At 36.0% G+C, this 14,129-nt stretch overlaps 1 protein-coding gene across 10 annotated transcripts in view; it reads left to right on the forward strand.

The window, feature by feature from the left end:
• The window catches only part of LINGO2 (leucine rich repeat and Ig domain containing 2), a 1,236,800-nt gene that overhangs the window by 744,560 nt on the left and 478,111 nt on the right, over positions 1-14,129 (forward strand). The gene's annotated exons all lie outside the window — the stretch shown is intronic.

A 14,129-nucleotide genomic window follows, 5' to 3' on the forward strand; every position in this document is an offset into this window, starting at 1 on the left:
TGAGGACTATGTGTGGCACCTCTGAACTCCCTGACCCTGATAGCTAGAAGAGAACATATTTGGTTTTTCGTATTTTAAAATTTCTTTAGTTATGATGAAATCCAAAGAAGAGGGAAGTTGTGGGAGCATCATGTCAGAAAATTTGTTTCTTTCTATATCTTTCTTGGAATCACTGAAATAGGGTAGCATCTTTGTTTTGTTCATTCTCCTTCTCTAACTTTCTGCCTTGCTTGGGATGAATAATGAGAAAGTGAAATATTTCTTTACCCATTGTGTAATTATATTGCTACATCTTTGCTCACCCCTCAACTTTTATTTTCCCCTTAAAGTATTCTGTTCACCCTTAAGAATCTTACATAAATAACTTTATGCAGAGCAACCCTGTAGGAACATATTAACTCCTTTCTCCTACAATGTTGATAACTTAGTTCTAAGTTTATACACAAATCTATAATTCTTGTTTCCAGACCAATTCCAGATTCCAAACCTATCTCGTTATGTGGTACACTGCACTATAATTTGTGTATTTACATCTCTCACTGTGAGACTGGAAACTCTTTCAGACCAGAGTTGGAGACATATTCATCTCTATATAACTGAAGCCTAGGCCTGTGCTGGTTTTAATAGTTGTCTGTTAATGGAATAGGGCTGAACCCCACTAAACTACAGCCATTCCTAATAGAGCTTGGTTTAACCTACCCATTGACTTAAAATTTCCCTCTCCACCCATCCCATGCTCCAGAAAATCAGGGGCAATTTGGCTTTATCAGAGTCCTTCACAGACTAACCACTTCCCCAACTGACATCTTTTATAAATTTCACATCAGTATGTAATTGAAAGAGTCTGATAATTGAACTCTATTTTATTGCAAGAAAAAGAATCTATGGGCAATGATTTTTACTTCCCCCTAGGCCAAGAGTCGTGGTTGCAACTTACATACTTATATACTTGATACAGTAAATTGTATACTTGTAAAGGGGTATGAGAGTATATAAATACATAAGTGAATATCCATGTATTTCTTTTTATTAGCACAAAGAATATAATTTCTCATCTCTGAAGGTATAGTAGGAAAATGTGTGCATTCAATTTAAAAACTTTATGCTATACTACACGCCTTCATCTTAGCACTCACAGCTTAAATATAGTCTAGTAAAAGCAACTTCATAGAATGTACAGCTCTCTGGGCAAAACCACTCCACTCTTCATTGCTTCCCAGACAGATTCTGACCTTTTCTAAGATACTTACAGTGAAGAGATAACATGTCAAAATTTTTTCTTGATAGACATTTTGAGGGTCTCTCATATGGGATTTGGAACTACATATGCTGGGATAGAAGGCATCCACTCATTGTAATTCATCTGGAGCACTTGGTATCTTGAGTTTCCCTATCTCTCCCTACAAATAATTAATGCTTCACAAAAGGTAATATCTCTTCAAGCAAATTTAATTTAAAAATCTATATTAAATGATAGTGAGGTGATGACACACTTTAGTAAATGGTAGGTGTTCAAAATATTCTGAGAAACAAGGTGTGTGTGTGTGTGTGTGTGTTTTAAATTCAAGAACTACAAAGGAGAAAAACCATAGCAATTCTGTTCTTTTTCAGAAATGCTGCTGATTATAATGATAACTCCTATCCAAGCTTATTAATCTAGCATCTTTAATTAAAGTGGAAAATGATGAAGTATTTTATTTAATAGAAAATGTTTAATTTTACTAAAAGGATATAATTTTGTTGTTTTACTTGGTTTACTTTACAGAGAAGCCAGATTGTTCATATACCTGCTGTCACTACTCCTGTCACGTAAGAGTGCCATGATGAGCATTTTGCCTGAGATTTTGATAAACCCTTTGAATAAAATGAAAACCCTCAATACTTAAAATCACTTTTTCAATAAAATAAGAACTACAGAGATAAATGGAGCTAATTTTGTTCAAGCCTTTGATTTAAGAGGGTATATTGTATTCTGTAAGAAATAAAACCTGAATAATGTCTTAAACTATTGTTGATCTTTCTGATTATAATAGAGATCCTGGCTATAGTTCATGTGGATGTACAAAAAAAGAAAAGATTTTTGTTTATGAATTCATGTATAATTATTTTTAGCACCTACTATGTGTCAGCCATTGTATAGTAATGAGTAAAACAGATATGATTATGACTCTAATGGTACTTATTGTCTAATAATTTTTCTGTAAGGCCCAGATAGACAAAAATTGAGGGAGGTGTTGTTATAGAACATGATACAGCCTATAGCATGGCTTTCTTTAGCTAGGATTGTGAGTGTATTTGAGGAAATGGCATTTAAGCTGAGTGGTGGAACCTGAGGAATGAGCAACTGGAGAATATTTCAGGGAAAAGGATAGCACATCCAGAGACCCTGAATTGGGGAAAAGCTTAGAAGTGTGTTAGTGTGATAGGCACTGAGTGAACTCTGGGAAGAATGTCATGAAACGAGATGGCAGACAGGGGCAGGTCATTCATGCAGGGCTTTGCATGCCACCTTAAAGAGTTTGGAATGTATCATCAATGTACTGGAATGCCATCGAGGGTTTTGGAAAGTGTTAACATCCAAATTTCATTTTAAATACATCACCGTGGCTGCTGTCTTTAAAAAAAGTTTTTAGTATGTCAACTGTGGAAATAGACAAGCTGGAGGCTAAAAACAGAAGGAACTAGCATGCAAATTGATTTATATTCTAAGTGCATTTTGAAGAATTTGCTATTATGAGGGATTTGGGCACATATCTAAGTTTTCTTGTCTGTTCTATGTTTATCTCACTCTCCTGTTATATGTATTGTAGTCTGTTGTCATGTAACAGTATAATTAATGACTAACCTCCCATTCCATTAAATAATTTTCAACAGCATCATTTTTTAGGCACAAGATTTCACTGTTCAGACATTCCGTATATTTACTTAAATAGCCCCCTTATTTTTGAACTCGAGTTGTTTCCAATGTTCCACTATAATAAATAACTTTTCAATAATTTTCTACTCAAAAAATATTAATGCATGTCCTTAATAATTTCCTGAGGATATATTATTGGTGTAAAACCATTATTTTCTCAGAGACAAACATCAACTATTTCTGCAGCAAAAACCACAGAACAGTGAAGCAATCTGGAGATGAGGCTATAGCATGGTCAGCTTGGTTCACTCATTAATAAATGACTCATTGCCACACTTCAGGGGTGGCCCCCACCCCAAACTACCTCCCCTCTACCCCCAGCAGAAGATGATTCAAATTCAGCAGCCTAACAGATTACTACACATCAGGGACCTTCAGGATTTCAAGCGAATAGTTGGAACTGCAAATATTAAATCCACAGTTGCTAAGGCACACTTTTCTCTAATCTCCTTATCCTAAACCAGTTCATGATTTGGAAAACCATTACCAAACATCAGCCCCCTCCTTGCTGCAATGGACTGAATGCCTATGTCCCCTCAAAATTCATATGTTCAGACTCTAATCCCAATGTGATAGTACTTGGAGGTGGGGTGTTTGGGGAGGTAATCTGGTCATGAAGGTGGAGCCCTCACAGTAAGGATTGGCATCTTTATAAGAAGAGGCCAGAGAGCTAGCTAGCTCTCTTTCCACCATGCAAGGGTACAGCAAGAAGGTAGCCCTCTATAAACCAGAAAGAGGGTACTCACTAGGAGCCTGACCACGCCACACCCCAATCTTGGACTTCCAGCTTCCAGAACTGTTAGAAATAAACGTTTGTTTCTAAGCCACCCAGTTTCTATGGTAAATTGTTATAGCAGCTCAAGCTGATTGAGACTATTGCCTTCTTCTTTTTGAAAGATTTTAAAGGCTAGCAAGCACATAGCGAAGGAAACTATTTTGAAACATCTCTATTTATTTATGCATATGTTTAAATAAACACATACATATATATATATACGCATATATATATATGTTTCAGCTAATCAGTAGTTTTATGGGTTTCTACTTGCTTCAAGAACTGGATAAGAATGAATAGGGGTGAACTACACAGTCTTGTGGACCTTGGAAATAAATGAAGTCTTAAAAAATCAGGGACAGTCTCTCCCACAAAACATTAACAAAACATAGTTTTGAAAGTCTTAATTATTTTTAATTTTGGTAGTTGGAAGCTAGAATAAGAAATCTTAAAGTAAAAGGTTTATGGAGTCTGTCCCCCTCACTGGACAAAAATATTTTATAGAAAAGACAAACTGCTGTTTTTGTTTTGTTTTGTTTTGTTTGAGTTTAAATTAACTCAAGATTATTTATTTTATTTTATTATGTTATGTTAGTCACCATACATTACATCATTAGTTTTTGATGTAGCGTTCCATGATTCATTGTTTGCGTAAAACACCCTGTGCTCCATTTAATACATGCCCTCCTTAATACCCATCACTGGGCTAATCCATCCCCCCACCCCCGTCCCCTCTAAAACCCTCAGTTTGTTTCTCAGAGTCCATAGTCTCTCATGGTTCGTCTCCCCCTCCGATTTCCTCCCCTTCATTTTTCCCTTCCTACTATCTTGTTTCAGAGGTACAGGTCTGTGATTCATCAGTCTTACACAATTCACAGTGCTCACCATAGCACATACCCTCCCCAATGTCCATCACCCAGCCACCCCATCCCTCCCAACCCCCACCACTCCAGCAACCCTCAGTTTGTTTCCTGAGATTAAGAATTCCTCATATCAGTGAGATCATATGATACTTGTCAATCATATGATTGACTTATTTTGCTTAGCATAATACCCTCTAGTTTTATCCACGTCGTTGCAAATGGCAAAATTTTGGTTTTTTGATGGCTGCATAACATTCCATTGTATGTATATATATATATATATATATATATATATATATATATACCACATCTTCTTTATCCATGCATCTGTTGATGGACATCTTGGCTCTTTCCATAGTTTGGCTATTGTGGACATTGCTGCTATAAACCCTGGGGCGCAGGTGCCCCTTTGGGTCACTACATTTATATCTTTGGGGTAAATACCCAGTAGTGCAATTGCTGGGTCATAGGGTAGCTCTATTTTCAACTTTTTGAGGAACCTCCATACTGTTTTCCAGAGTGGCTACACCAGCTTGCATTCCCACCAACAATGTAGGAGGGTTCCCCTTTCTCCACACAAACTGCTGTTTTGATTATGTGCAGTGCTGATTCAGTGCTAATATATGTCTTGGAGGTGGCAGCTTTGTGATTCACTTCATTAAGAAACACTTTTAATATTGGAATTAAATAATTATTATTAAATTAATACTGATTAAATTATAATATTAATACCTCTTATATTTTGTAAAGCCTCTTTTCAAAGCACCAGTCCTTTGGATCATCATGATAATCAACATTAGTGGCAGAATTCTGACTTCTAATGAATCTTATAATCAAGTATTAATTTATAACAGACATAAGCTTAGCCTCTGCATGAAGTGTATATGAAATAGGAAGGGGCAATCCAGGCTCCACCTGCATAACAAATGACACCCTAATTCTACCCACATCCAAGCCCCCAGTTTTCAATTCTAGTCCCTGAAGTAATCTCTTGAATCCTTCATCATAGTGGAGCACACCTGGAAAACCACTGTGGCAACCTGTGCAGGAAAGGTGACACTAATAAAGTCCCCTCCATTTTTTTTTTCCTCCTAATAAGGAAAATCAAGCCCAGAGAAAACAATTATTTTTCCATTTCTACAGAGCTACTGAGAGAAAGAGCTAAGGAGAAAAAATGTTTGTGTATTAGAGTTCTCTTTTCTCTATTCTTTACTTACACTTACATGTAGTTGTGTATGTACATTTTATGGGGAGAAAAGCAGGTGCATAGAACATGAATAAAGACCCAGCTGTGAAAACTTGGGCAAGTCACTTCCAGCCATAAAATGAAGACTTAAGTTGTCAATAAACCCCAACATATCTAAAATACTTATCATTTTAAGAAAAAAAAACAGAAATGAATTAAAAGCTTATTATGAAAGTTACATTTTTCAATGAAAATTCAAATTTCATAATGCATATTTTGTATGTTATTTTCTGTTTTTAGCTCTACAAATATATTTTTGATGTAAAGTCTTAAAAAGCCAAGGCACTGTTTTCCTAATTTCCTTTTCACATAGTTTGCTGTTAGTATATAGAAATACAACTAATTTGGAGGTGTTGGCTTTATGTCTTGCTACTTTGCTGAATTCACCTGTTAGTTCTAACAGGTTTTTTTTTGGGCGGGGGGTGGAATCCTTAGGGTTTTTTATATATAAGATCATATCATCTGCAAACAATGAAGATTTTACTTCTTCCTTTCCAATTTGGATCTTTTTTTATTTCCTTTCTTTGTCAAATCGTTCTGGCTAGGATTTCAGTACTCTGTTGATAGAAGTGGCAAAAATGGGTATCTTTACCTTCTTCCTGATCTTAGAGGAAAAGCTTCAGTCCATCACCATTGAGCATGATGTTTTCTGTAGGTTTTTTATATATAGCCTTATTAAGTTGAGGTAATTTCTTCTATTCCAACTGTGTTGAGTGTTTTTATCATGAAAGGGTAGTGGATTTGTCACATGCTTTTTCTGTATCAGTTGAGATGATCATGCATCTATTTTTCCTTCATTTTTTCAATGTGGTTTATTACATTGATCCATTTTCATGGTGAACCATTCTTGAATTCCAGGAATAATTCCTATCTGGTCATGGTGTATAATCCTTTTAAGATCTACTGAATTCGGTTTTCCAGAGGATTTTGCATCAGTATTGGTATATAGTTTTATTTTCTTGTAATGTCTTTGGCTCTGGTTTCAGGGCAACCTGGACTCAGAGACTGGTAGTGTTCCCTTCTTTTCAATTTTTTGGAAAATTTTAAGAAAGATTGGTATTAGTTATTCTTTAAATGTTTGGCAAAATTTACTAGGTGAAGCTATCAGGTCTAGGGATTTTCTTTGCTGGGATATTTCTGATTACTGAATATGAAAACAGTTTCATTTACAATAACATCGAAATAACAAAAACACTTAGAAATTAACCAAGGAAGAAAAGGCTTGTACAATAAAAACTACAGAGAATTCCTGAAATAAAGAAGACATAAATAAAAAAGATATCCCATGTTCATGAATTGAAAGAATTAAATTGTTAAAATGTCAGCACTACCCAAAGTAATCAACAGATTCATGCAATAACTATCAAAATCCCAATGACATTTTTTGCAGAAATTAAATAATCCATCCTGAAGTTTATATGGAACTTCAAGGGACTTCAAATAGCCAAAACAATATTGAAAAAGAACAAAGTTGGAGGATTCACACTTCCTGATTTCAAAACTTACTATAAACTATGGGAATCAAAATAGTATTTAACTGGCATAAAGGCAGACATATGTGTCAATGGAATAGATCAGAGACCCCAGAAATAACCCCTCTCATATATGATCAAATGATTTTTGACAAGAATGCTAAGATTATTCCGTAGGGAAAGGACAGTCTTTTCAACAAATAGTACTGGTAGAACTGGATATTCACATACAAAAGAATGAAGTTGGACCCTTACCTAACACTACATACAAAAATTAATTCAAAATGAATCAGACCTAAGTGTAAGTTGCCAAACAATAAAATTCTTAGAAGAAAGCATAGGACAAAATCTTCATAACACTGGATTTGGCAATGATTTCTTGGATATAACACCAAAGGCATGGGTAACAGAAAAAATAGACAAATTGCGCTGCATGAGAATTAAAAAATTTGATGCATCAAAAGCTACTATCAATAGAGAAAAGGCAATGGGGGAAAATATTTGCAAATCATATATCTGATAAGGGATTAATATCCAGAATGTAGAGTACTCCTAAAACTCAACAACAATAAAAAAACGCAAATAACTCGATTCAAAAGTGGGCAAAGGACTTCATAGACATTTCTCCAAAGAAGATATACAGATATCCAATAAGCACATGAAAAGATGCTCAACATCACAAACTATTAAGCAAATGCAAATCAAAACCACAGTGAGACACCACCTCACACCCAATAGGATGATTACTATCAAGCAAAGCAAAACAAGTGTTGGTGAGGATGTGGATAATTTATAACCTGCTGCCATAGGAAACATTATAGCAGTTTCTCAGAGTTAAAAATAGATTTACCATATAATCCAGAAATTCTGCTTCTGGGTTTATACCCTTATGTATTAAAAGCAGAGTCTTGAAGAGATATTTTGCATGCTTATGTTCATAGCATTATCCATGATAGCTAAAGCATGAAAGCAACCCAAGTGTGCATGGACAGATGAATGGATAAACAAAATGTGGTACATACATATAATGGAATATTATTCGGCCTTAAAAAGGAAGGAAATTCTGACATATGCTACAACATGGGCAAACTTTGAGGACATTATGCTAAGTGGAATAAGCCAGTCACAATAAGACATACTGTATGATTCAATTTATATGAAGTACTTAGAGAAGTCAAAGTTATAGAGACAAAAAGTAGAATAGTGGTTGCCAAGGCTGGGGGCTAGGGAAGATGGGGAGTTATTATTTAATGGGTATAATGTTTCACTTTTGAGAAATGAAACAAATTCTGGAGATGGATGATGGGGATGGTTGTATAACAATATGAATGTGCTTGATACCACTGAATTAGACACTTAAAATGGTATTGTGTACTTAAAATTTGCTAAGGGGTAGATCTTATGTTAAATCTTCTTGCCACACACACATATACACAAAATAATAATAAAGGGACTGGGAGTAAACTGATGGATATGTTTATGGTCTTGATGGTGGTGATGATTTCACAGGTATATACTTATCCCCAAACTTACTGAGTTGTTGTATACATTAAAAAGTACTGCTTTTTATGGGACGCCTGGGTGGCTCAGTCGTTAAGCGTCTGCCTTCGGCTCAGGTCATGATCCCAGGGTCCTGGGATCGAGTCCCGCATCGGGCTCCCTGCTCAGCGGGAAGCCTGCTTCTCCCTCTCCCACTACCCCGCTTGTGTTCCCTCTCTCGCTGTCTCTCTCTCTCTGTTGAAAAATAAATAAAATCTTTAAAAAAAAAAAAAGTACTGCTTTTTATGTGTCAGTCATTTCAATCAAGTAGTTTCAGTTAAGTGGTCAAGATGGTCAATTTTATTGTGTGTGTATTTTACCACAATAAAAAACAATGGAGGTGGAGAAGCTAAGGAGAAAATTCTTTTGCCCCTCTAGATCCTCGGTAGATTTTGAAATAAGGCCTAAAAAAGGAGCATGTAGTTCATTAAATAATTATTTCTTGGGTATGTCTGATCTTTATATAACTAATCTTATCATGTTTTTGTATACCTCGGTTTTACAATTTATACATTTGGTTTTTTAGAATAGTCTCCCTTTTCAACTGATTTGTAATGATATGTTGTCATATTAAAAAAAAAAAAAAAAGAATTCCCAGTGATAGGCAGCTGGTATTAAGAATATTTGCAGCTAGCAGCCTTCAGAGGTATGTGTCTGTGAACCTCTTAGCAACTTTTTGAATCTCAGCCAGTTTTGGTTGTCCTACATGTCTACACTGAGGGGAAAGCTATTTGTAAGAGAAATAGACCTTTTTCTCTCTCATCAGTTAGTTACTGTGTAGCTATGCACCTTTACCTCATTTGCAAAAGTATTCTATGAAAAATGTTGAAATTATAGCCCAACAATTGACTTTTCAAGTTTATATTAGAATAAAAATGATTGGAATTTTAGGATATTAGAGTAAATTGTCAGAGTTTATGTTGCAACAAAAAGCAAGTAAAACATATTACCATGCATTTTCCACTTACTGTGTTTGTTGTTCAACATTTTCCAGTAGAGATTCTAACCAAGAACAAACTTTCCCTTCTTCTGTTTTGTGGGTCTTCATCTTGGAAATAACGAGCCACTGGCAGTTCATGAAGCAACAACCTCACATTCTCATTAATGCCAGGGCTTAAGTGATAGGAAATCTCATGAGACTCATAGCTCTGGCATTCATTTTTGTTTTGTTCTATTGTAGGCTTGTTTTTTTCAGTTGAGCAAAAAGTCTAAATAAGCTTTCAGCTGGTCTGGGGAGCATTCTTATCTTCATTCCTGTGCAGTCCTGTTCATTTTGATTTTAATATGAGAAGTGTCTTGTTTTTAACAGAAAATCCCCATAAAACAAACAACCGTTCAACTGCGGGTGGTTCCTGCCTTGCTTGGTTAGTAATTTAATTATATACATATTATAAAATAAAGTTAAGAATAAATTATTAAGGCTAAATAAAATTTTAACCTTTGTTCTGTATCCTTCCTTCCTCCATCCTTCCTCTTCTTTCTCCTACTTTTCCTCTCTCTCTCTCTCTGTCTCTCTCTCATGCTTTCTCTCTCTTAAGAACAAAATCTATGATTTTTATCTCCCTGGTTCTCAATTTCATCATTTGTGGAATGAAATTAATGGGCCAGGTGAAGTCTGACATCCCTTCCATGCAATGACTATGGTCAGTTCAGGAGAAGGATAATGATAGTACCAGCATGCCGTATTGTTCATGGTGTCCTGAGCACCCTTCTGTGTGAGCTTCAGTGTTCTGTTACCCTTTACAATGGCTTTGAAATATCACACACACACACACACACACACACACACTTGCACATTTGTTGAGTTTGCATTGAAATAAGAAACCTGAATTGTAAGCTTTTTTAAAAGCTGAATTCTGTATATTGGAATCTCAACTGGGAAATATGCTGAACCATTTAACACTATTCAAGCAAGCTGTTCTCCTTTGTCATATACAAGGGCTACAGACTGTGGGACAAAAGACCATCTTCCTGTTTGGGTGACTGAGAAAGTTGAGAAACATCCTTGAGCCCAAGTCCCTTCATCTGTAAGTAAAAGAGTAATCCTCAGGCTCTTCTAAATCTACCAGTCCCATGTTCCAACTAATAATAATGATAATACTCAAGATTTTCTCAAGTATTTCTTATGGCATACACTGTACTAAGTGCTCCATAAAGTGATCTCAGTTAAGCAATCATATAGAGGTAAATATTTATAATATTTTTTTTACATATGAAGGACTAAATTTTAAAGGGAATAACTTATATGTCCAAATATCAGTGACTTACTGACAAGATTTGAACCCAGACTGTCTGTTGCCAAAGACAAGTGCCGGTCTTACTCAGCAGTCACTCAGCACTGCCTCCCTTTATAGACCACAGGGCTGTTGAAAGAATTTTAAGGAAGGTAGTAAAATAATCAGATTGCTTTTCTTTTCTGTCTTTCTCTCCCTCCCTCTCTCCCTCTGTATCTCCCACTACTCCATCATGATTTGTTTTACCAGATCAGGGATTGGGCTGCCGGTATACTATTTCAAGTGCATATTGTTTTACAAGTTTTTATTCTATTAAGATGTCTTGGCCAAGTAAGAAGACTTCATTAGAGTGAATTTTATGGTCTGTTTGCTTCTACAATGCTTTATGGGTGAAAATTAGGCATTACTTACTTGGAAAAGTACAGTAAAAGTAATGTAAGAAAAAGGCTAACAGTTGATCATAATGAAATTAAGCATCCTCTTAATATAGAACCATTTTCCACATCCCCTCTCCCTGCTTCCACCCATCCCTCTAGCATGTGTCATTTCACACTATCACACTTGTTTTGCTATCTGCCGCAAATTAGCAGGAACCCTTAAAAAATTTGCAAGTGTTGGCACCAAATCCAAGTTCCATTTCTCATGCTGTTTGCTGTGCTGTGGCCTTAGAAACCTCTTCTCTGTGATGAGCAGCATCTTGGCACAGGGAACTAGGTGAGCTTTGAAACCTGAATACTTGCCTTTAATTTGGTGTAATCATTTGCCTCCAAATAGAGTCATTCATTAAAGAGCACTAATAACCTTGAATAAAACCCTTACACATGGGTGGTTACCCTTTCTGCTCCAACTTGCTGACTTACAAAGAAGTTAATTTTTTATATCATAAATGGTTTGTTCTATAACCTTACTCTGACTCTGGCTTCATACTTTTTTTTTTCCTGGTTTCATACTTTTTTATCATATTCCTTTTGCCTCAATTTTTCTTCCTTCTGTCCCTCCTTCCGTCATCCTTTGTTCTTTCTTTTTTTTCCTTCTCTTCTTCTATCTTCACTGTTTCTCTTCTTTTTTTTCTATTTATCTCCTTTTTTTTTAAAGATTTTATTTATTTATTTGACAGAGAGAGACACAACGAGAGAGGGAGCACAAGCAGGGGAAGTGGGAGAGAGAGAAGCAGGCTCCCCACTGAGCAAGGAGCCTGATGCAGGGCTCGATCCCAGGACCCTGGGATCATGACCTGAGCTGAAGGCAGACGCTTAACAACTGATAGCAAACCATCCTGAAAGCATTTTAAAAACATGCGTGCATGCGCATGCATGCACACACACACACACACACACACACCCCTAGAAATAAGAATGTGGTATCATATCCTCTTACTTATAATATTTACCCCTGCAATTGGAGATTAAATGAGTAACCTGCACCCAGTTCAGAGATTAAGAGATTAACAGGTTCTTGCTGGTGGTTATCCTGATTGTCTGGATTGTAGAATCATCAGAAGTCTATGATCCAAGTTTCAATAAAACAATGCAGTTGAAAAATCATTACTTGACAGGGTTTGGGCAGTCTGCTTTCTTTTACTTAGATTGGTGTTTATAGGAAGAAAGGATTAAAATAGCTCCTTCACTATACCTTTTTATTGAAAGCATGTTTATCCTAATTATATGTTTAATTTGGGCCTTAAAGAATAAATAGGAGGGGCACCTGGGTGGCTCAGTCGTTAAGCGTCTGCCTTCGGCTCAGGTCATGATCCCAGGGTCCTAGGATCGAGCCCCGCATTGGGTGCCCTGCTCTGCAGGAAGCCTGCTTCTCCCTCTGCCACTCCCCCTGCTTGTGTTCCCTCTCTCGCTGTGTCTCTGTCAAATAAATAAATAAAATCTTAAAAAAAAAAAAGAATAAATAGGAAATAAGAGGAACAATTTGCTTGGGAAATGCTGCAGATAGCCTCATGTTTGCTGAGAAATGCCAAAGCAAATCATACATACTAAGAATCTGGGTGAAGATAGAAAGTTGTTTTTAACCTGTTTTTTAAATTGATTTAAAAATACAACTTTATTGTTCCAAGGTGAAAAAATAGAAAATGTATATAGGGAATAACATGCTAATAGCTCTGGCTAGAAATGATCACAGATTTAATACATTTAGTGCTTTTGGCAATCATGGGAGTCAAAGTTGGATAGGTAGGTAGTAGCCACATACTAGATATCTTGAATATAAATCAAAACCAATGGACATTGTATGTCATTGAAATTTTGGAAATCAAAAAAATAAAAAGGATTTTAATGGGTTTCTGGTGCAGGAGGAAGTAGAGCCATGGAGAATGATTAGAAAGCTGTTGGCATGATTAAAGGAATTATGTACTATTATGTACCATAAGCAATAAAGTACCATGATGCCTTGCCAATCAACAGTAGTCACTTAATAAATGTTTTTTGGTTCAATGAATAAAGAAATGAGTGAACCTTTAGTCTACACATGGTTGGTAAAGTAAAACATGTAAAGGAAGGAAGAAAAAGGGGTCATATAACAAAGGAGGGGGAGGCTTAAATATCGATAGGGATGTGGGAAGTGAGGAGGAGGAGTCTAACATATCCCAAAGCCAATGGCTAAAAACTTGGTAGAAAGAGAAATATCTCATATTCTAAAAATAAGTGTCTCGAAAACTGTCTTCAATGAAAAATTAAAACAAGCACAATAATGTAGTAATTCCACTTTGTTATCACCCTTTTATTTCTCAAATGAATGTGTATGAGAGAGAGAATGTGTTTCTACTTAACTATGTGAATAGGAGTGATATTAGATATAAATCTAATAGATTTTCCATTCTTAAGGAAGAGTTAGTGAGATGAAGGAGCTGGTGAGTGAGCACGCTACAAGGAATAATGGTTGAATTGACTTAGAGGTGATAGTGAGACCAGCAGGGGGAGGTGATGGTCCTGGACTCCCCTGAGAAAACAAGAAGCAAGACACAGCTTTTGACTTAATTGCACTAGAAGTTTCAGAAGGAGCACTCTTTTGACAGGACCTAGTTCTATTTCAGTTGAGAGGACACATAGTAATATATCAATGTTGAATAATAATGC

Source organism: Phoca vitulina, unplaced genomic scaffold (genome assembly GCF_004348235.1).
Source record: "Phoca vitulina isolate PV1807 unplaced genomic scaffold, GSC_HSeal_1.0 scaffold75, whole genome shotgun sequence".
Classification (NCBI taxonomy): Eukaryota; Metazoa; Chordata; class Mammalia; order Carnivora; family Phocidae; genus Phoca; species Phoca vitulina.